The 22,350-nt window shown below is 48.4% G+C and overlaps 1 pseudogene; it reads left to right on the top strand.

Annotated features, from left to right (window-relative positions):
- The first annotated feature begins 3,345 nt into the window (after positions 1 to 3,345).
- Positions 3,346 to 17,566, top strand: LOC119112963 (long-chain specific acyl-CoA dehydrogenase, mitochondrial-like; annotated as a pseudogene).
- Positions 17,567 to 22,350: the final 4,784 nt, after the last annotated feature.

Genomic DNA, 22,350 nt, shown 5'->3' with positions numbered 1-22,350 from the left:
TGTGAAGCGCTCACTTATAGCTATTGACGCTTTCAAGTGGAAAAGGTTGTTTTACCCAACACAATTTATCTTTTTAATAAATATTCTCCTCAATATATCACTGGTTGGTTCCGTTATCGTAGCTCCCACAACATTGATTGGGGGCCATTTGACGGTCGTTATATCTGGAAATCGTGCTCACGAACGTCAGATATGCACGATTCAACAATGGTATTTTTGTTGGCCTTGATCGCCACATGTCCAATAAAAGGGGAGTATTTTAATGAAGTTTTATGCAGTCACAGATGTCTCGGTGCCCTTGAAATAGTCGTCCCGAAATAGTTTGCACATCCTAGTGTGTGGCTTAGAAATTAGAAGGGCTTTGGCCTTAAGAAGGGCACGGTTGTGAGCTGCACCCATTGATTTTCAAGATGGCTATTCCAGTTCCAAATCACATACAAATGTGGAACGCTCCCTTGAACGTAGACGTATAATAACGTATAATGTATAACTATAAGGCCCAACCATTTTCCAACCTTTTCCGATAAGACGTCGTGGTAGAACAAGGTGAAATGCCGCGGTCTGTAGATCTTGAGCCGTTGCTGCATAATGCCAAAATATTCAGACCTTACCACAAAGCAAAGCTTGGTCAATAAGACAGCTAAATCTTGTGATTAAAAAGTGCAGCATGCAGCAAAACCACAGACAGTCCTAACTTGACACGGTACAAACGCGGAACTCTTAAACGTGTTTCTGGCTCAGTGAGCTGGAAAGTCACTGAACATGACGATGCAGATCTCATTTTCTTTGTTCCTCTTACCTGTGAAACGGTTGTATCTAAATGGTTACCTTTTTAAAACTTGTTTGATTTTGAGCTCTTGTGTAATGTTTTGATTGCACTTAGACTCCAGAATGTTGGAGGGGGGGGGGGAACTCGCCCTTAGGGGAGTGACAAATTGGTGTTGGGGGAGGAGAGTAACCGAACAAAAATCATACAAGTCGCCAAATCGGCATCCGTGATATGGATATTGCAGTATGTCGATGATGTATGCTTCTTTGTCATAAATCACTTCCTCTTTCACTTATTGAAGCATCATAAGCGAATAGCGAAATGTGTTCGCAATATGCGCGTGAAGAACCACAATATTCAATTTAGACGAAAATGTGTCACAAAAAGCGGCATAGATCCAGTCATATGGTTTATAGTTGAGACCCCCTCCCCCCTCTCGCACCAGGACACGTCCTAACGTCTCTGTTAGATGTTCTGATAAACGAATCACCACTCTCACCCTTCCTGCCAGGGTGAGAGGCAGGCGACGCCATATAGCCTCAGCAGCTGAGTGCGTCGTAAAGCCTCAATAACACGTGACACACACCACTCTCACCAAATTTGACAAAGAGTTGGCCAAAATACGGTGGGAATAAAAGGGGGAAAGGCCTGCCAAGTCATTTGTCATTTCCCCTGAAGACTTTGAACTTGTTCCCACCCCTCTGACTGCAATGGTTCTTCGGTCAAACGATGTGTCGCAACTCTGGGAGGTTTGAATTACGGTGGGGGAGACGGAACATCTACGTTGCTTCTTATCCCACTTACTTTGCAATGTTCAGGCGTATCCAACTCATTAGACTCTTAGAAGCACGTTATCCGATTAGTTGAATTGAATGGCAAAGATACGAAGGCCTGTTTTGTACTGTTCTGTTGCCCCCCCCCCCCCCTGGCCCTGTGTTCTGCCCCTGTCATGCCATGCCCGGTTGTGGGGGGGCTCTGTGGAGGCTAGGGAGAGCCATTGTAACTTGCCCTTCCCGTGGGTGTACTGCCCCCCATGTTAAATGTTGCTCTGATTCGGCAGCGGGTGACTGCACAGTACCCTCCTCAAATCCGCCGCTCCTGGCCATGGTCAAGCTCCAGCCCCAGCCCCAGCCCCAGCCCCAGCCCCAGCCCCAGCCTCAGCCTCAGCCTCAGCCTCAGCCCCAGTCCCAGCCCCAGCCTCAGTGCCAGCCCAGCCCCAGCCCCAGCCTCAGTGCCAGCCCCAGTCCCAGGCCCAGTCTCCGTCTCAGCTCCAATCCCAATCCCAAGCCCAATGCCGGTCTCAATCCCAGGCCCAAGCCCTGGCCCAGCCGCAGTCCCAGGCCCACGCCCAGCTGCAGTCCCAGGCCCAGGCCCAGCCGCAATCCCAGGCCCAGGCCCAGCTACAGTCCCAGGCCCAGGCCCAGCCGCAGTCCCAGGCCCATGCCCAGCTACAGTCCCAGGCCCAAGCCCAGCTACAGTCCCAGGCCCAGGCCCAGCCGCACTCCCAGGCCCAGGCCCAGCTACAGTCCCAGGCCCAGGCCCATCCGTAGACGCAGCCGTAACCCCAGTCCAGCTCTGTGACGCACTAACCGACGTCGCGCTGATCACGTTACACATGCAACCGACGGCGAGTAACAACCAAGTACCAGGTCCAGGCCGAGCCCCAGTACCAAGCCACAGGCTCAGCCGCAAATTCAGCCGCAGCCACAGCCCGGCCCTGTAGGGCACTACCTAGCGCGGCGCTGATCACGTTACGCATGCAACCGACGGCGATGTATCCCAGGAGCATTTGGGTGCAGGCCCGCGATAACTATATTCAAGTTGGGGGAAGGGAACTCCGAAATGCCAAAATGAGCCCTAAGCGTGGAGAGTAGGCCCTTACATGCCAGAATGGCTCTCTACAGGTCAGAATGGAGCTGCTCTCTTGACAGTAAATAGCGGACTTTCTACAGGTCATGATAGGTCTGCATGTCATAATGGGTCATCTAAAGGCCACAATGACCCCTCTTAAGATCAGAATGACGTCTCCCTAAAGGTCAAAATGATTCCTCTTTAGGTGAGAATGGGCCACGACAGTCAATATTGGGCCGGCTACAGATCAGAATGGGCTCTCAAGTTGGGGGGACGCTGCCCCCACTGCCTCCTCCCCCGGTTACAACATCCTTGTTTGGGTGCAATCCCCCTCCCTCGAAGATGGCGTATGTCCCGGGAGCCTATGGTGTTGTTCAAAATCAACTCGCCTATCAACACATCAATAACTCATTTATTAACAATATCAACATATCAACAACAATGAACTCTGTTCATGCTCTGAAGCCCTAACTCGTTCCGATCCCGTTCAATTTTACTCATATGTCTATAGGACCCATGTGTAGCACCAATGTCACCTCTGTACTCGACGAACACCTTTATTTTGTGCATCCCCGTGTGACCAACAGCATGTCCTGGGAACGAGGGCAAGTAACTTCTCTTCTTTGGCAGCTTTGCAGCGCATTTTTGCCTGCAGTGGAATTTTTGTATGTGTTGAAATATATCTGCGAGCCAAGGCCAATGGAGGAGAAAGAGTGGGCAGAGTGATAGAAAACTGATCGCTTGGCCGCGATCGGGGATTGGAGGGCAGTTTTCATTGGAGGGCTTGCGGGGAGCGGGGCTGAGTACGTTGTTGGGGAAGCCGCAAAAATGGCTTTCGTAAGGTCTTTCCAAGGGTCCCAGCGGTTGGCGAGTGCTTGTTTACGGCAGCAGATCTTGGACGCAGGCAGAAATGGCGGATTACTTTCACGCCACTTCAGCGGAACATCTAGGTAAGCGCCGGTTGAGCGTATCAATGGCGCAGAATGTGCGTTACGTAATATTCGATTTCGATTAAACGGCTGCGCTCATTAGTGTTTTTCTTTGTTTTTAGTGTTTGCATCACCAATAAATATAATGAGTTTGCTTTGGTCTTGTCTTTCCAGCGGTACGAAAAATTGGAGCATCTCTTGTGGCATGCTCGCTAATTAGAGACCTGTGTGTGGAGGTACCTGCCCACCTAGCTAGTCAGGCCAGAGGCGCAGCTTGATGTCCTCTGGTTATTTGGTATGTGTTGGCTGTGACATTCTACAAAGTTCGGCATCATAATGACCAAGTACTCTGGCACATCAGTACCTCATAGACCATAGGTACATGAGCACCACAAGGAGACCAGGGAGCAAAATTTTGTGAGAGGTGCTGGGTGCCTATGGTGAATATATAAGTGAATAGGTCACCATGTTTTTATTTGACCCTCCAAGATGCCTTTGACACAAGACTTAGCCTGATCTTGAAAGAGTTTGGTGCATTGGCTCTGTGTGTGCCCTGAAAATTTAAAGTTAATTGGTATTTTTGGCACCAAAAGTTTTTTATCCACAAATTTATACTGAAAAGGATGAAAGATTGTGCTTATTAAACAATGCAAGATGAAAAGAGGCTCATCCCAAACACTGAACAGCAGTACTCTGCATGACATTCAAGAAGACTGCAAGAGAGATGCTGCAGATGGGCTGCAGTTGAAGCTGACCGTCCTTTAGCCCATAAGGCTTCCATTCAATGCACGTATGTGGAGGTCTGACCATGCTCATCAGCATACATAATCCACCTAGGACAATCCCCCCCCCACCCCACCTCTCAAACATAGCACCCTGTGAACTGCATTCCTAACAGGAACAAGGCATCTCTCCTTATATATAGATGGTAGTATTATGCCTCTGACACCTATTTTGGAGAAAAGAAAAACATCAAATTATTTTGTTAACTCAAAGCTTAGAAAGTATGTCATGTTCCCTTTTGGCCAGTCAAGTGGTTGCATATTAATATTATTGTGTGCTTTTTGAAATGTGCTTTTTTTAGCTAGGCTTGACAAGTAGATTATTTCCACATTTTTATGTCAAGATACCAAAGATTAGCAAAATATATGTGTTTTATAAAATTTATATGTTATAGATAAACAACATGAAAACCGGTAAAATTGTAATTGGTCCTAGTTTGTCAATTAGGCTCATCCTCTGCTCTCTTTTTCATGTGTTTGAAATAAAAGCATCATTTGTATGGCATTCTATGTCCCTAGTGTTTATCAATTGTGCTTGGGCCATAACAGAGCAGTGGGTGGAGTCATGCTTTGGCAGAAAGACTTAAGATAATTCCAGCTCAGTGACATACACTGATCAAAGGATTGCAAGCAGACAAATTGCTGTTGAGAAAATGTAGCAGCTGCTGAGTGTGCTGTGCAAGATTTGCTATGCAGGGTAGGTGAAAATGTCCACGGCTTCAGATGCATTGAACCCCCTCTCCCATGAAACCACTATATTTTGAGGTCCCAGGCACTGGTGTAGATTTGCAAAATGAGTTCAGGGGGGCAGCTAAATGGGAAAACAGTAAAGCCTATCATGGAATTAAATAAAAGTTTTTGCTCCAGATTTAGCCAACTTTCTTTTATAAAAGGTAGGGGGCAGGATAAGAGGCATCTTGAAATTACTGAGAGATGTCCACACAGTCCCAGAATAAATACATTGAGGCTGGTTAGAGCTTGGGTGCCAAATATCACAGTTAAAGCAATGTTTGTTAGAATGTATTGTATCTGATTATGCCATGGCCTCATGAAACAAAGAGTAGAAGCCAGTGTGATGATTAGAATGTGGTTTACCTGAGAAAGGAAGTGTGCATATCATGCATGGTTATCATGGTATGGATGGAATATGCACCATTGGTGAACAGATTTTATTATTATTTCTGTCCCCAGGTGCTCAATCTGCCTTTTGTATGTTCTGCCCCACCTGTCTACCCACATAGTATTGTTGGCCCCTGCTGTTAAGTGTGCACCTTATTCAGTAATGCTTTAAAAATTGTACCCTGCATGTGATAATCCTAGAAGTTTTTCCACCCATATATCATATCAATGCAACAGCATAATGCCATGTGGTCCAGAAATGGAGGTTGCAGAGAGCTCACATGCAGAGAAGGAGCACAAATACTCCTTATTAGATAATATCCAACCAATTTTGAGTTTTTGTCAGCTTTGCTTTGCAGTATCAATGATTATTGGCTTCCTTTTTATCAAACTGGAGCATCCCACCTTAGTAGCTGATGAGCTCTGGATGGGTATATCCTCACCCCTTTGCCATGCTTCCCACAGCCTTCTCCTCTATGTACACATGCACCTGCATTGTTTCCCCAGACTTATCTTATCCTTGTCCTACTCTGGTATCTACTCACTATCCCTCATACTTGCACATGTGTAATGACAGCCAAGAATAACAAAAGTGCATACATGGGCAAATACAAATGTAAATGCAAATAAATTCTTGCCAAATATGCTATTGCATTTGGTCACCATGCTTCCAAGACTAATTGTGCTATAGCTGTGGTCACACACTGGGCTCAAGTGCAGCAGAATAGTGTCCCTGCAAAATAAGCAAGTGCTGGAACATGCTGGACTCAGGTCACATTTGCATGGTCAGATGTCAGGAACATGTTTTTTCATCAGGGTAATCACAAGAGGCTGCAACAGCATTAGGGTGCCTTCAGGTGTTGACAACTGGTACTATCAGGTCTCGTGTCGACCGCCAGGCGCGGTCTGGCTGGTCCGCCTGGGGGACCTCGAGTAAGGCTAGCAGGCTTGATACAGGACGCAGCACAGGACGAAGTTCTGTGCTATTGGAAGGATATGCAGAAAATGGTATTACTGACGGAATCACACGATGGGGTGCAAAATTTCAAATCTCTGGGCGCCAGTGACTTATGTCACGGTGAGCATGCATGCATGCATGCATCTCATTGGATGTTTTTTCAAGAGAATGCACAAGCTTTCTTCATGCACAGGATGGCACATCACCAAGGCTCTCGTCGACCCATTCGGTGGCCGTACACCCGCCTGGCAAGACCTCAGCAAGTGGTTTGCTCCTTTTGTGGCTCTCAGCCAAGGAGTCCTTTTTCGTGTCGTCGTTCTCGGCGATTTCTGTTCGCTGTATCTCCAAACATACCTTTTCACATAATTTGTGTTGTTCTCTTCCCGCTCCCACAGTATGGGGAAACGAATCAAGCGCAAGAAGGACGACACTGACACGGACTCGAACTCGGCCTCTGACTTCGATAATGCCCTGGATGTAGGCGACGGAAGTGCCGCTAGCCCCGCTTTGGTTACCACTTCGCCTAATGACCTTCGCGCGCCCCAAGCTCATTCCACTGGTTCATGCACTTCCGCCGCGGCGTCTGGACAGCACCCGTCTCCACCCAACGCCCCTGGTTCCGACCCTCGCTCGTCTTCGACCACCCCAGTGCCTGCTCGCTCTGATGCTGACCCTCGCCCGACAACGGCCAATGTTCGCCTCTCCTTTGAACCAATTCTAGATCCTCTCGGTTCATACGTTGGTGTTCAGCCTTGTGATGAGAACGTGCTATTTCGGAAGATCAACGTTTTCTGGCCACCAAAACAAATCAAGGCTATCTGCGGTCTACGCGAACTCAAAATTGAAGCACCGTCAAACGGATCACACATCATTAAAGCAACCGATCGCGCTCAAACCAAAGTCCTACTCAAACAACTGAATTTTGTGGCTAACAAGTAAAAGTCTCCCTGCACCACGCCAGAATCACCAGTAAGGGCACCGTCTTCGTGCCTGGGCTCCGTTTCATGACGAGGACGAGATCCTGGCGGAGCTCGGGGGCGAAAATGTTTATCATGTCCGACGTCTGACGACCGTCAGAGATGGCCAGCGTCGCGACACCAGCCCGCTCGTGCTCACTTTTGCGCCCACCCGACTTCCCGAAATGCTCCCAGCTGTTTACCTCCGTTATAAGTAAGAGTATTTATTCCAAATCCACTCAGGTGTTTCAAATGTCAAGGGTTCGGACACGGCAGCAGGCACTGCAAACAGAGTGCCAGATGCTTGAAGTGCGGCGAAACTCATCACGAGGAGTCTGCCTGCACATCACCCTAGAAATGCCTGAGTTGTGGAAGCGGTGATCACGCCGCCAACTCTCCTCAATGCCTCACATGGAAAAAAAATAATATTTTTTCGGAAAAGGCAAAGAGTTGTGTCGTACCCCGAGGCATGGCGCACTATTAAATCCAAAATGTCGTCGCGGTCTAGCAAAACATATGCACAAAGTAGCAAAGCCGCGATGGCCACATGTGGAACACAGACAGACTCCATTGCCCATCCGCCTCCCCCTAGCCGGCGGTTCTGCCCGCCGGCTAGGCGTGATACACGTGCGGCCCAAGCCGTCAGGTGTCCTAGCCCTCCGGCTATGAACAGTCGGCGGCCAGGTCCCTCTGGCCACCACACGAACGTTACCCTCCCCTGCCCCCACCACAACACCTGTCGAAACACGCCCGAACGAAGACCGCCGGTCCCGTCCATCAGTGAAGGTGGCGATGGGACGGTCCTGTCCATCAGTGATCGTGGCGATGGGACGACCTCGGTCTGTCTCACTTGGGCGATTCCCATCAACCGGTGGGAATGGGTCCCTTCATCATGAAACGTCTCATGTTGCAGTGGAATTGTTGCGGTCTGATTTCAAAATGGTCTGAAATGACAGCACTTTTTGCCGTATAAGCCCCAATCGTCATTGGACAGCCAGACATGGATTGCCGTACAGGAAACATGGTTTCGTCCCACCAACACATCTGACCTTAAAATGCCAAATTACTCGTTATATCGCTTTGACACCACGGACGGTGGGCGTTGCCAAGGTAGGGTGGCACTGTACATCAGTCAAGAATTAACACACACGCCACTCACTCTTAGCGCACCTCTTCAGGCTGCTGCATGTTCCGTTCGTCTGCATGGCCGTACCATCGATATATGCTCAATATACATTACACCAAGTTATAACAACACGGAGCTCTTACGGCAACTTGACCAACTCGTTGCTCAATCTCAAAACCCTTTTCTCATCCTCGACGATCCCAACGCTTACAGTCCAACGTGGAGTAATGGCACCCAAGCCGTAGATCGCCGAGGACATTTGGTGGAAGATGTTATTGATACACACAACTTAGTTCTGCTAAACAAAGGCAATAATGCTTACCACCACCTGCCCACCGTTCCGGTGGGCAGGTGGTGGTAAGCCATTGACTTGTCACTGTGCGCTCCCTCAATAGGAAATTTATTTGATTGGACTGTTTGAAATGTCCACGCCAGCGACCATCTCCTAGTTAAAATTTATGCCACTTTTGATATTGCTGCTGTTGCAGTTCCTTGATATATACCTCGTTGGAATCTGTGAAAGGTAGACTGGACCAAATTCCTGGAACTTATATTACCAACCATCATCGCTACGATTCACCAGAGCAGGGAGTTGGTCTTACCACACATATTCTTTATTCTGCAGCATCCGCGAGAATTCCACTGACTAAACCTCTACCACGACGCCTTCCTGTGCGGTGGTGGACAGGTGGTGTCAAGAAGGCCATTGCGAGACGTAAACGTGTTTTTCACAGTTATCAACGTACTCCCGATATTCTTCATTTACTCGCCCGCAACTCTGAACGCGCTCGAGCCAGGAAAGTCATAAGAGTCGCCAAACCTTGCTCCTGGTTAAACTTCCTACAACAATTTAAATCATCTGCTCCATTAAGCAAAATTGGAGATTAGTGCGTACACTTTCTGGTAAGCGGCCGTCTGTTTCTCTTCCAGAACAATGCTTTAGTTACATCATCATCACGGGACATGGGGGCTCTTGCCGAAAGTCTAGCACATTGTAGTTCTTCTAACAATTACAAAGCAGGTTTCACAGATCAAGCGGGACCCCGATTTCATTTACCCATTGCTTTCTTTCCGACAATACAGAGGACTGCAATCTACCATTTTCTTTCTCAGAGCTATGCGGTGCAATTAAATCTACCGGTAACACTTCAGTAGGGCCGGGATTAACTGCATTACGCCTTCTGCCGTCACTGACCTGACACCATGCTTCAATTTACATTAAAAGTTTTCAATGATTTGTGGTCCTCATATTTTTCCGAAAGCATGGGAAGAAACAATAATAATTCCGATTTTAAAACCAGGCAAGGACTCGCACGACCCAGTCAACTACCGTCCAATTGCGCCGACCAGCTGCGTGGGAAAACTTAAGGAACGCGTGGTTGGCGAACGTCTTGCCTGGATAATAGATTGTAAAAAGTCATATCGGATCAGCAATGTGGATTTCGACGTAATCGTACCACGTGTGATCATATTATTCGTCTCGAGACAGATATTCGCTGCGCATTTCACCAAAAATGTCAAGTCACTGCTGTGTTTCTGGATATTACTCGTACTTATGATACGGTATATAAACCAGCTTTAATTTTTAAACTAAAAAAGTTGAGATGTTAAGCACATTTGGTACATTATCTTGTGGGATTTTCCCCAGGAACGCGGCCGTTCCGTGTAAGATGTCGATCGGCGGTCTCTAATGTTCACATTCGAGAGAACGGTCCTTCCACAAGGTAGCTGCATGTCTTCAATGCTGTTTAACCTAATGATAGATGATTTATTTGATGATCCCCCTTCAGGCATATCCTTGTCACTTTTTGCAGATGACAGCGCGATTTGGTGCTCAGATGAAGAATACGATCACTCATTGCCACGCTTCAAAACGCCCTTCACAAGTTACAACAATGGTCAAAATGTTATGGTCCCTATTTTTCCGCAAAAAACAGCCATTATGATTTTCAGTAAAAGGCGACGAGATACTACGACATATTCTCTCCAACTGGACGGGCATAATATTTTTGTTTCATCGTTCAAATTTGTAGGCATCGTTCTCGACCCCGAGGTTGTCCATGTCCAAGCGCGCTAAACATGTCCGCACCAAATGCGTCACACGCTTGAATTTGTTTACGTGCATCTCGGGACCAAGGTACGGCGCTGACCGGTATACCTTATTGTTACTTTATATAAACCTTTAGTTCTTCCTGTTACTGATTATCGATCAGTGGTGTGTGCAGGTGGCACGGAAGGCAGTCTTAAGTCCCTGAATGTTACACAAAATATGTTCGTGCGGCTGGCATAGCGCACATCCCTAATTTCGGCACTTGAAGTGGATACCTTCGTTATGCCTTTAGCCCTCTGACGTATTGAACACGCTATAAGGTATGTCACAAAGATAAGACAAAATCCAAGTCACCCAACATTCGCCTCCACGTATTGCCACGAATTCACTAGACATGTTTAAGACCAGCGCATGATCGCAAAGTATCCACACTGTCGCTTCATATATACCGATGGCTCTATGGCAGAAAACCACACCGGATGCGCGATACTCTGTAACGGCCATCACTCACGAAAATGTAGGTTACCCCGATGAAACATCCTTATATCTTGCAGAACTGTTTGACTTATTTCTTTCTTTGCAACATATCGAACGACAAAATCATAGGACCAGGCCCATAGTAATTTGCTCGGATTCTAGGGCGGCTCTTTTGTCACTTACCAACCCTGACATCACTCACCACCTCGTTGTTCGTATTATAAATATTTATCATTATCTACGCACACAAGTCGTAGACATTACATTTATGTGGGTGCCAGGCCATCGGGGTATCAGAGGAAATGGGGGGACCGACCAATTGGCTAAGGAGACATTGGCGTCCCATGACATAACACCAGTCCGTGGTGACCATACTGCAGTAAAAACAGTCATTCACAGTTTAGCAAAACAAGTTTGCAACGGAAGTGGACGGAAACCACCAGGACACAGCTTCAAGACATTAAACCGGAAATTTCACCTTGGCCGTCGGTAAACCGTCCAGACCGTTTGGAAGAGAAGTATTAGCACGTCTTCAAAATCGGACACAACAGCTTACATATAGTTATTTATATTTAAAATACCCGCGTCCCTTATGTCATCAGTGTAGTGGTCCCCTTTCGGTTAAGAATCTTTTTGCTTGAATGTGACAAATTTTAACACCAGCGGCAGGCACTGGAAACACTGTCGTCACCACAACGTTGCATTATCGTTAGAAGTCCTCCTAGGTAATGAACCATCCACACCTTCTTGACCTTTTGTTCAATTTTCTTAGACGTACCGAAATGCTTCAATTATTGTGAAAGGGTAAGGGGGAGCGTTTTTCTTTCTTAAAAACATAGATTTAAGTTTGAATTGAAATAGACCCTTCAGAGGCGTGGAACGGTCCGAATGGGCCGAAACGCCTCAAACCAAACAAACTAAACTTAACTTTCTTCATGAGAGGAAATGCACTGCTGGTAATCGATAAACTGCGAAAAGCTCACACTGGTCCCGGAGATACTTTGCCGTTCAATCAATCGATTACTCCGAGATTTGCCCAGATGGTAACTTAAAAGGTTTTCAGCAATTCTTGAAGAGGACGGTATGTCGATGGTGTGATCTACTTATTTTCATCACCGCCCGACGTATTAAAAGGTTCAACCACGACGACGATGGCGAATGATAGAGGTAGAGTACCTTATTCGTTGGACGGCACTTGACAGTAATTTTAGATTTGTGACGCCCTCCCCCCCCCCCTGACTGAATAGGGTATACACACACACACACACACAATATATATATATATATATATATATATATATATATATATATATATATATATATTGGTTTCGTGTGATCGATGGCTATGCTCATGAGGCAATCAATCCCATATAGGTTATTGCTACCATGTATGCGCATCGTGCAGCCTAGTCTTGGGCAGTGTTGACGTGGTTGTACCTTGTTTCCCAGGAGGTGCAAGGACTTCCGCCCCGCCACATCGCAGATGCCCAAGCTGACTGACATCGGGAGCCGCCCCGCTCTACAACTCAGATCATGACATGTTCCGGGAGTCGGTCAGAAAGTTCTTCGATCAGGAAGTGAAGCCTTACCACGCACAGTAAGCGACTTAGCGTCATTTCGCAAGCAAATGGGCGTAGTCGCCCGTGTGAACCGAATGGTTGTGTAATCGCTTCATCGGAGAAATATCCTTCCGTGTTGGTTGTCAAAGATGGTGTTTCTGGCCCGTGACCCAGTACGGAAACAATACAGGTTGTGGGCTTTGTGAAGATGTCTGTCTGCGTACTCGGTTTCACGTTTTCTGGCGATCATTTATTCTAAGACTGTTCGCTGTTGCCTTTCTGCAACAAACCTTACCCAGAATGATAACTAGTCATCTCGCATTGTACACATCATCATACGAGAATGTGTTCACAACAACCTTCGTGTAGAGATGTGAGTAATGCCAGCAGTGTTTGCATGATCCACGTCCGTTGGCTGGACGCAGGCAGGCCGGGCCTGTTGGGATGTCTAGCTGCGATATGTGTTTGCCAGGTGGGAGAAGGACGGTGAAGTGAGCCGCGAGGTGTGGCTCAAGGCTGGCGAGCAGGGCCTGCTCGGCGTCAACACGCCCGCAGAGCACGGCGGTATTGGCGGCGACTGGCTTGACGCCTCCATCGTGCTGGAAGAACAGTGAGTAGATACTGAATGTATTCTGCCGACCGAAGGCATAAAGGCCTACGTGTCATCAGGTTAACTGTGCAGAAACAGTTTGAGACTTCGGGTTATAAATGTTTGTGTCCGTAGAGAAATTGCATTTGAACATATTTTCAACGCAATTTTTTCTAAATTTCGACTCAACATGACAAGGTGCAGTTCTTCGAGTTGCATCAAATGATATAAATAACCTAAATTGTCGATAACCGGAAAAAATAGCGGATAAAAAATTGCAAGTTTCGAAAAATGCCGCTCCTGGTCTTTTACCCTGGGCGGGCGGCAGTATTATGGGGTGTTGCCTCGACTGTTTTGCCGACAAAACTTAAGCATTGTCATGACTTGCATCGGTTTTCAATGTGATGCTGACCCTGTCGAAGGAATGAACACTTGAGAAACCATAGTGGACGCAAGGATGTTTGTTTGTAGTTGTATCCAGTGTTCCTGGCACAAAGCTAGGTTTTGGAGTGCTGTGAATTGTGCTGAGAAAGGTCTGCTAGACTGTATAAGCCGGCGAACGGTTTTTAAAGGCTTGCAGGATTCTTGGTTTTGGTTTGGACCGAGGTAATAGCTCCAGGTTTTTGACGAAGGTCTCAATGCGCAAAGCCTCCCACATGATTGCGGGAATGCGGGCGTGTAAGTCCCGTAAAACAAGCCGGGTGGAGAATTGTTACCATCCCTGAGCACTTATCAAGACCACACGGGAGCGGCATATGCCTCCTTGATAGCTTATACCCTGGCAGAGTATTTGAGCACCTATTAGCCGCGTTTATTCGGAGTATTATAAATGTCGTCAGATTGGCGCAAGGCTTCGGCAAATTAGCATGCGTGCTGAACGTTGTTAAGTCGCCTAAAATGGTTCGATGCCTTCATATACCGCATACTTTGACTTACCTACGTTCTTTCCAGTTACCTTTGATTAGCAACACGTTAATGGCGCAATCGAATGGGAGCACCGTAACCGCACAGGCACCGGCCATCCCGCGCCACTTCTGCACGTTTTCCGCGCCACTTCTGCGTGTTTTCCGCGCCACATGTGCATGTTTTAGGATGTGAAAATGGCACATCTGCGCGCGCTTACCGGTCTAAGGTAACCAATTAGCGTTGAGGTTATGATTCCATCATCTGTCAATCAATGCGCTTCATGTGGAGAGTGTCGATAGCGTAGAAGGCTCCAACATGGCAGGAAAGCCCCACGTTGGAGTGCGATGACGCTGCTGTTGGAATGTGGTAGCCTGACACGAATTCTGGCCAGGCGGCCGTATCCTTTAACCTCAGGTACAACTTGTTGGAAATTGATTCAAAGGCCTTTGACCACGATCGACGCAATGCGTCATTGATGTCATAGCTACGCTGATATGTGGTTGTTCGTGCAATTTCACCCGTGGTACTACGCATGTTTTGATTTAGCCTAACTTTTTCGGCAATCTCGCTACTCGTTATTGTCCTATGCTATTGGCGGCTATTGTTTTCAAGACAGCAGTGGAAGGGTTCATGACTGGTGCTGGTGTTTCGTGCTAAGCCAGACGGGGTGAAGAATGGGGGTTTCAGAATGAGGGAAGCACAACATTTGTCTGGTTCACATACGTCCAAAGTCACGTCCAAAGTGTAAGTGCGTGACGACGCTTCGGTTTTAGGACAATTGTCGACTTGGCCGCTATTGTCCATGTCGGACGAACCAAAGGACAACCGGCTCTCGATAACCACGTAGATGTTGCGGCCAAGATTGTGGTCACGTGTAGCCAACAGACACGTCGTTTTCTCTGCCGCAGAGGGTACAGCAACTGCACCGGTCCGGGGTATGCCATGCACTCCGACATCGTCATGCCGTACATTTCCCACTACGGCACCAAGGAGCAGATAGAGAGGCTGCTGCCGGATATGACGGCTGGCAAGAAGATCGGCGCCCTGGCCATGACCGAGCCCGGAGCAGGCAGGTAGGTCGTTACCAGGTATTGCCCTTGCTTCCTCAGCTGGATGTGTGCCTGATCCTGCTGGAGATACGCAAGTGCACGTGATCTAAGAAGTGCGGTTCAATGCGGGCCTTGATGAGATACGTTCCAAATGAGGTGCAGTGCGCGTTTTGGCTTACTTGCGGTGCAAATAAATGATATCCTTACATATGAGCGGTACAAGTGCACCAGATTGTGGAAGAATGTGCTGCAGTCCGTAGGCAGGACCGATATTCACTTTGCGTCACTCTACAACATGTATTATTTTCGGCAGTGATCTGCAGGGTGTTCGCACGACCGCCGTTAAGGACGGCGACGACTATATCCTAAACGGCAGCAAGGTCTTCATCACCAACGGCTACATGTGCGACGTGGTGATCGTGGTGGCCATCACAAACCCGACGGCCAAGTCTCCGGCGCACGGCATCAGTCTCTTCCTGGTGGAGGAGGGCATGCCAGGCTTCCGCAAGGGACAGAAGCTGCAGAAGATGGGCATGAAGGCACAGGACAACGGCTGAGCTGTTCTTCGAGGACGTCCGTCTGCCGAAGTCGGCACTTCTGGGCAAGGAGAATGGCGGTTTCTATCAGCTCATGCAGGAACTTCCCCAGGAGCGTTTGTTGATCGGCATCATGGCCATGGCCAACTGCGAGTGGGCGTTCGAAGAGACTCGTGAATACCTGATCAACAGAAAGGCTTTTGGCAAAACCCTCAGCAATCTGCAGGTAAGCACCACGTATAGTATTGTCGGTGGCCGTTCCGGTGATACCTTAGCGTTTGGCGCACCGGTTTTGTCTCACAGCGAGTGACAGGCGCAGCGGATTTTAGTGGCATTACCACATGGGTTGAATTCCCATCTATGACGTTGACTTTCTCTGGCGAGGAGGTGAAACAATGCCAGCTGTGCCGTGACTGTGCGGCGTGTTAAAAATCATCAGTAATGCGCAGACATACGTTTTAAAGAATGGACCTACGCTTGTAGCATTTCCCCAGAGACAGGCTGTGTGCAAAATTATCGCATAGCTCGAAACATGTGGCTGGAGGAATGTGATATCTAGGTAATTGGCAGGAGCAATGCGTGCAGTAAAACATGCTTGATCAACGGCTGCTCGGTTGATCTTACCTTACATATCATCTGTTTGCGTCTGTCCTACCTATCGCGATAGCTATCAGCGAAGTTTTTTTGATATATCTTACTCACTCCCGGTGTTTTACATTCTATCGGTCATCATAACCATGCCGGGTTTGCCTGAGCCGAGTAAGGCGTGTCGCCCGCTGGCTGCCCCTGCTCGTGACAGTGACTGTCGCCGAGAGGCGTTCTGACGTGTCCTGCACGGCGTTGGGCAGACGATCCAGCACCGTCTGGCGGCGATGAAGACGGAGCTGGCCGTGTGCCGCGCCTTCACTGACCAGTGCGTCGAGCTGCACGCGAAGGGAAAGCTCGACGGCGCCATGGCCTCCATGAACAAGTACTGGATCACGGACCTCCAGAACCGCATCACCTACGAATGCGTTCAGCTGCACGGCGGCTGGGGCTACATGTGGGAGTACCCCATCTGCAAGGCCTACGTGGACGCCAAGGTAAGCCGGCAGCCGTTTCGTCACACTGTGGAGGGAGGAGATGCTGAAGTGAGGAGGAAGGGGTCCATCCTGGTATATCATTTCAGTGTTGGTGCCTCTCCCAGGTTCATTGATTGGGTCGGGCCATCTCGTGGCGTACAGTTAACTTGAGCACTGCAATGACTACAAGAAACGGTGTTCCCTTCGTTCCGTTAAGAAAAGCGTTTTAAAACGTCCCATCGCGCTTCTGCCGATTTGGCGGTATGTTAAATGTGGCAGCTTGGTTTGGCTCAGGTGTAGTTTCCCTTGAGTGATATGTGGAATTTGACATTTTGTTTCCTTTCAGGTCCAGACAATTTATGGTGGCAGCAACGAGATCATGCGGGAGCTGATTGCTCGACAGATTGTGTCAAAAAAGTAGGCGCGGGTGTACACTCTCGTAATCGCAACCGACCCTACTGTGTTTTGATTTTTGTGAGGTATATCAAACCAAGTAACGGATTTATGGCACTGTGGAATAATTGAGTCATGAAATGAATTATTGGACCTGTTCCTGGATGGCGCCTGAGTGTTGGTCGCGTGCGCAAGAATATTATTACCAATACTGTATCGTAGCGTCTTATTGATACGGTGGTTTTTCGGGTTGTGTAGATAATTGCGAAAAGAAACGTTGGTCGCTTCGTCCGTGCACGTCTTATCGAGTAACAAATGTCAGGTGCATTTTGTGATACTCTAACATTTCAATGCAATTGTGGGTACAATGAAGCAAAAGCCAGCTCCTTCAGTTTTGCTCAGAAGAGTCAAAACTCAGTCACGTGACGTTTCGTTAAAATACAAATCGTGCAAGGAAATGCCTTTTGATCACATACAGGTGACGTCGGATCACCTCCGAAGCTCAACGGTCATCCGGCGGAGATGCAAGCTGTGCGTGAATTGACTGCACGACGCCTGCGCAAACTGTGTAGGGCGCACGCCACTGAAAACCATAGACTTGACGGATAGCTCTGTGCATCCAGTCAGATGTAGACTTCGCAGACAATTCATGAGTCAGTTACATTAAATATCCTCGTCCCATTGCGCCTGTTGTGCTGTTATTTCCGTACGCTTACGCGTACTTGAGCTGCAACGCTGTATGCTAGTCACCTCGCTTCTTGGGAATGCACCGTATCGGTGCGATTTGAACAAAGCAGGTCACGTCGGCCGATCAGCGAATCACATTACCTTTCAAGTGTTCCCCCACAGTGACATCGTATGCGATGTCATTGAGGGGGAATGACATCGTATGCGGTGCCCACCTTGCGAGCACCCGCCTTGCGACTAACAGTATGTTTAAAAAAATATTTGAAAGTACTTATTATTATCGATTGCACGCCGTACGCTTACAATCGTGGTTGCGGCCGCCTAGCCAAAGCTAGGATGGGGGAGAGGGTAACCCAATGAAATAGATGACCTCATCAAAAAGGCTACCGCGCTTGCAGCTAATTGCCAGTAGCAATGCCAGCAAATGCACACAGTAGCTCTCTTTGCGCACGTTCATAAATACTTTGACCTGTCCGCCGTATGCTGATCATCACTTCTTAGCAACGCGTCGTCCCGGCATGACGTGAACAAAAGACGTCACGTCGGCCAATCAGCGAAAAAAAAAACGCCTCGCTTCCCTAAATGACTGCGCACACGTGATCGCACCCGCCGTGCACAACTAAAAGGTTATTTAAATTTCAAGCTGTATTTTGAACATCACCGCTATGGCCGTCTCGTCATAGCTGAGAAAGGGCATCGGACGATTGCAACAGATGACGTTATCAAAAAGGACAGATGCACTAGCACCTGAAAGCACTATAGAAATCATGACAAATGCAGACAGTAGCTCTTGTTGCGCGCCCCTGTAAATGATAAGGAGATTAAGGTGATTAGGAGATTTTAAGGTTCATGGCGCTGTCCGGAGGCCCTATGCTGTTTCCGGGGACCTATAAACCCATTTGTGTGGTCAATCCGGTCGTCAAGGCCCCCCCCCCCCACGTTGCACTTGATTTCTTTGCAGTTTACCGGGAGGGCTCTGTGCTGTTGCTGGGCTCTTCCTGCTGGAGTACCGGGGCACTGTTGTCAATCAGAGGCTTTCCACGGATTCTTCCTGTTTGCGCGAATGGATCTGAACACTATAGGCAGAGCCCCATGTGTCAACCTGTCGGGCTCTTCACGTTGGTCTCGGTTAACCTACCGACACACTTGCGACATGCTCATGGACCCTTACATTGGTTTAGAGCCTTTCCAATCTTTGCCACTTGCTTATGGCCTTATAGTTTTGTTTGGGCCCATCTCAACCTACTCGGGCACACTGAATCGCTCGGGGGCCCTGCACATCGGGTATTTGAATGTAGGGCGCTACGCTCCTGTTGGGGGGGGGGGGGGGGGCATCAGATAGCCTGCTCAGGTACAGTAGATCTTTCGGGGGCCCTCCACATTGGGTCTTTGGCACTTTTTATTTGAATGGAGGCCCTACGGTCTTGTCGGGGGCCCACCTGATAACCTGCTGGGACACGACTGTCCTGAGGTCCTCTGTATTGGGTCTTGGTACTTCCTATTTGAATGGAGAGCTCTCTGTTCTTGTCGGGGGCCCTATCTGTTAATATGTTCACTTGCTCGTGCACATGCGATCGCTCGGGGGACCTCCACATTGTGTCTTGGGTGCGTGTCATTTCGATGAACGGTCCACGCACTTGTTGCGGACCCCTCCGTTCTCCTCCTCGGCCACACGGGATTGTTTGGGAACCCTGTGCATTGGGTCTTGGTATTTTCGTTAAGGGCGCTACACTTCTGTCGGAACCATCTGATGATCTGATCAGACGCACTCCATCTTTCGGGGACTCCGCACTAGGTTTTGGGTACTTTCTATTTAAATAGAGACTCTGCGCTCCTGTCGGGGCCCCTTCTGATAAGCTTTTCGGGCACATTCAATCGTTTGTAGGCCATCCACATTGAGTATTGGATGCCTTCTACTTGAAAGGAGAGTCTGACATTCTTGTCGGGGGATCCATCCGTTAACCTGCTCGGGCACACCAGATCATTTCGAGGCCTTTCATGTTGTGTCTTGGGTACTTCTTATTTGAATGGATGACCCTATGTTCTTGGCGAGGCACCATCTATTGAGCTGCTCAGGCCGGTGGCGGGTACAGAGGGGGGGGGGGGGGAGGCACGGGGCCATGCCCCTTTGCGCCCCCGAGGGGGCTTATAGCCCGCCGAACGGACGCAGTTTTCTAATACAAAATACAACAAAATTGGACGTATTTTGGCTCACAGACTGGCCAAGAACAGCTGCAAGCAACGGTGAGGAGTCCATGGGCGGACAACGTTAATTCTTCGTTGCTTGAAAATGAGTTGATTGTGGGAAATTTTGAGGCCATAACTTTGTCCAGAGGCCTTTTGCTGTTCCCGAGGCCCTATATATCCACTTGCCGAGTCAATCTGATCACTTAGGAGGCTTCCACGCCGCCCTTGATCTCTTTGCATTTTCTCGTAGGGCCCTGCGCCGCTGTTGGGATATTGTCTGCTTATATGCCAGGGCACTTTTAATCGACCAGGTTTTTATCCACGGATTCTTCCCATTCAGCCGAAAGGCTCCAAACGCTTTTTTCCGTGGCCCCGTATTGCAGGGTATATCCAGCTGTTCAAGGGCCCTTCACATTGGTGTGAAGCTGTTTCCACTTGCTCGGAGGGCCTTGTGCTGTTGCTGGCGCTCATATAAGGCAAGGTAACGAGCCACGCGATGCTCAGGGGCTACTACTTTGTCCTAGGGCCCTTTCCCTTTAGTCTCATTTGCGGAGGACCCTTCACTCATATCGGGGTCCTTTCTGTCATCCTGCCCGGGCATTCTTGATCGTACAGGGAAATTCATTCATTACATTGGTCTTCGGGGAATTTCCTTTACTCAGAGAGCCCTGTGCTCTGGCCTGGGTCCTAAATGTCAGCCTGCCGAGGCACTAGCGATCGTTCAGGAGCCCGTCACGTTGGCCTTGGGTTCTTCCCCGCTTGCTCTGAGGACCCTACACTTGTTGGTGGGATCCTCTTCGTTGGCCCCCCTCTGCATCCATGATCGCTCAGGTTCCGGCCCTACTGGCCTTGGTGCACGTTGCTCAGGGGCCCTACTTTGACATAGTGCATACATAGCATGCCTGCTGCCTTAGAGCAGCAGTCGGATATGCGTTGATGAATTTTTACACGCTTGTGCATCACATTCCTAATACATTTCGAATATTAGGATATTTTGAACTTCTTTACAACGAAGGAAAAGCTCTGCAATAGCCATCAGCCATCGGGTGGTCACACAGACCAGCCACCTGCCCGTAAATAAGCTAGATATCAAATTATTGCTTGATTTTGATGGTATTTAGCAGCTAACTTTAGTTAAGTTGTCTGTTTTCCCAAATCCTTAGTCCTAAAATGGCAGGGATTACGCGATCTTGAGAAAATGTATAAGCTCCATGTACGTGCATACAAAGTACGCTTAGTTTTTTAAGGCTACGCGAAGTATGACGGGTTCCTGCAGTTGCTGTTTCTTAAAGATTTATGTACACGTATGTATATATATATATATATATATATATATATATATATTATATATGTGTGTGTGTGTGTGTGTGTGTGTGGTGTGGTGTGTGTGTGTGTGTGTGTGTGTGTGTGTGTTGTGTGTGTGTGTGTGGTGTGTGGTGTGTGTGTGTGTGTGTGTGTGTGTGTGTGTGTGTGTGTGTGTGTGTGTGTACACTATTTACCTCAAAATTTAATGGCTGGAATGCGATGATTGCTTGGAGGTCCCCAAACTCTAGGGGCCCCACAATGCTGCGTGGCTTCCCCCTTGACGAAATCCTGGATCCGCCCCTGATTGTTGGGTCCGCCGTATGATAGCCATCACGCTACTTGGCAATGCACCTTGTCCGAACGATTCGAAAAATAAAGTGATGTAGGCTGATCGACGAATTGCATTGCTGTGCGCTCGCCAACATTGACATGCGTAAATTGTCGCATCCGCCGCGCACGACTCAATGTATCTTAAATTGCGACTTACGTTTAAAAATCGATGCTGCTACCGTCTCGCCAAAACTGGGGGGGGGGGGCTGGTAAGTTTCACGGAATGAAAAAGATGACACCGAAAATGGCTGATATACTGGCAGCTGATACAAACGCCATAACAGTGGTAAAGCATGCACACAGTAGCTCTTTTTCCATCCGCTTATATTTTTACTGGGCGATGCATGTTGGCCATCATGCTACTTTGCAATGCACCGCCTTGGACCAATTTGAACAAAAAAGATTATGTCGGCCGATCAGCAAATACAGTACCGTCCAAAAGCCCTCTCACGACACCGCGCGCGAATTGTCGCACGCGCCGCGCACGAGTAAAGGTATTTATATTGCAAGCCGCATGCTTAAAAATCCCCCCCCCCCCTACTGTCTTCCAGAAATAGGATCGAACATAGACGAAAAATAGATGACTTCATCGACAAAGGATTATGCGCTGGCAGCTGATAACACAATAGAACCGCCTGCGAATGCACACGGTGGCTCTCTTTCCATGCGCTTATGAATATTTTTGTCGGGGCGGCGTATGCTGGCCATCACGATACTTGCCAATCAACCGT

The sequence above is a fragment of the Pollicipes pollicipes genome, unplaced genomic scaffold (genome assembly GCF_011947565.3).
Source record: "Pollicipes pollicipes isolate AB1234 unplaced genomic scaffold, Ppol_2.1 Scaffold_7261;HRSCAF=8764_pilon_pilon_pilon, whole genome shotgun sequence".
Taxonomy (NCBI): Eukaryota; Metazoa; Arthropoda; class Thecostraca; order Pollicipedomorpha; family Pollicipedidae; genus Pollicipes; species Pollicipes pollicipes.
The sequence above is the reverse complement of the archived record's forward strand: the minus strand, read 5'-3'. Positions and strand labels throughout refer to the sequence as shown.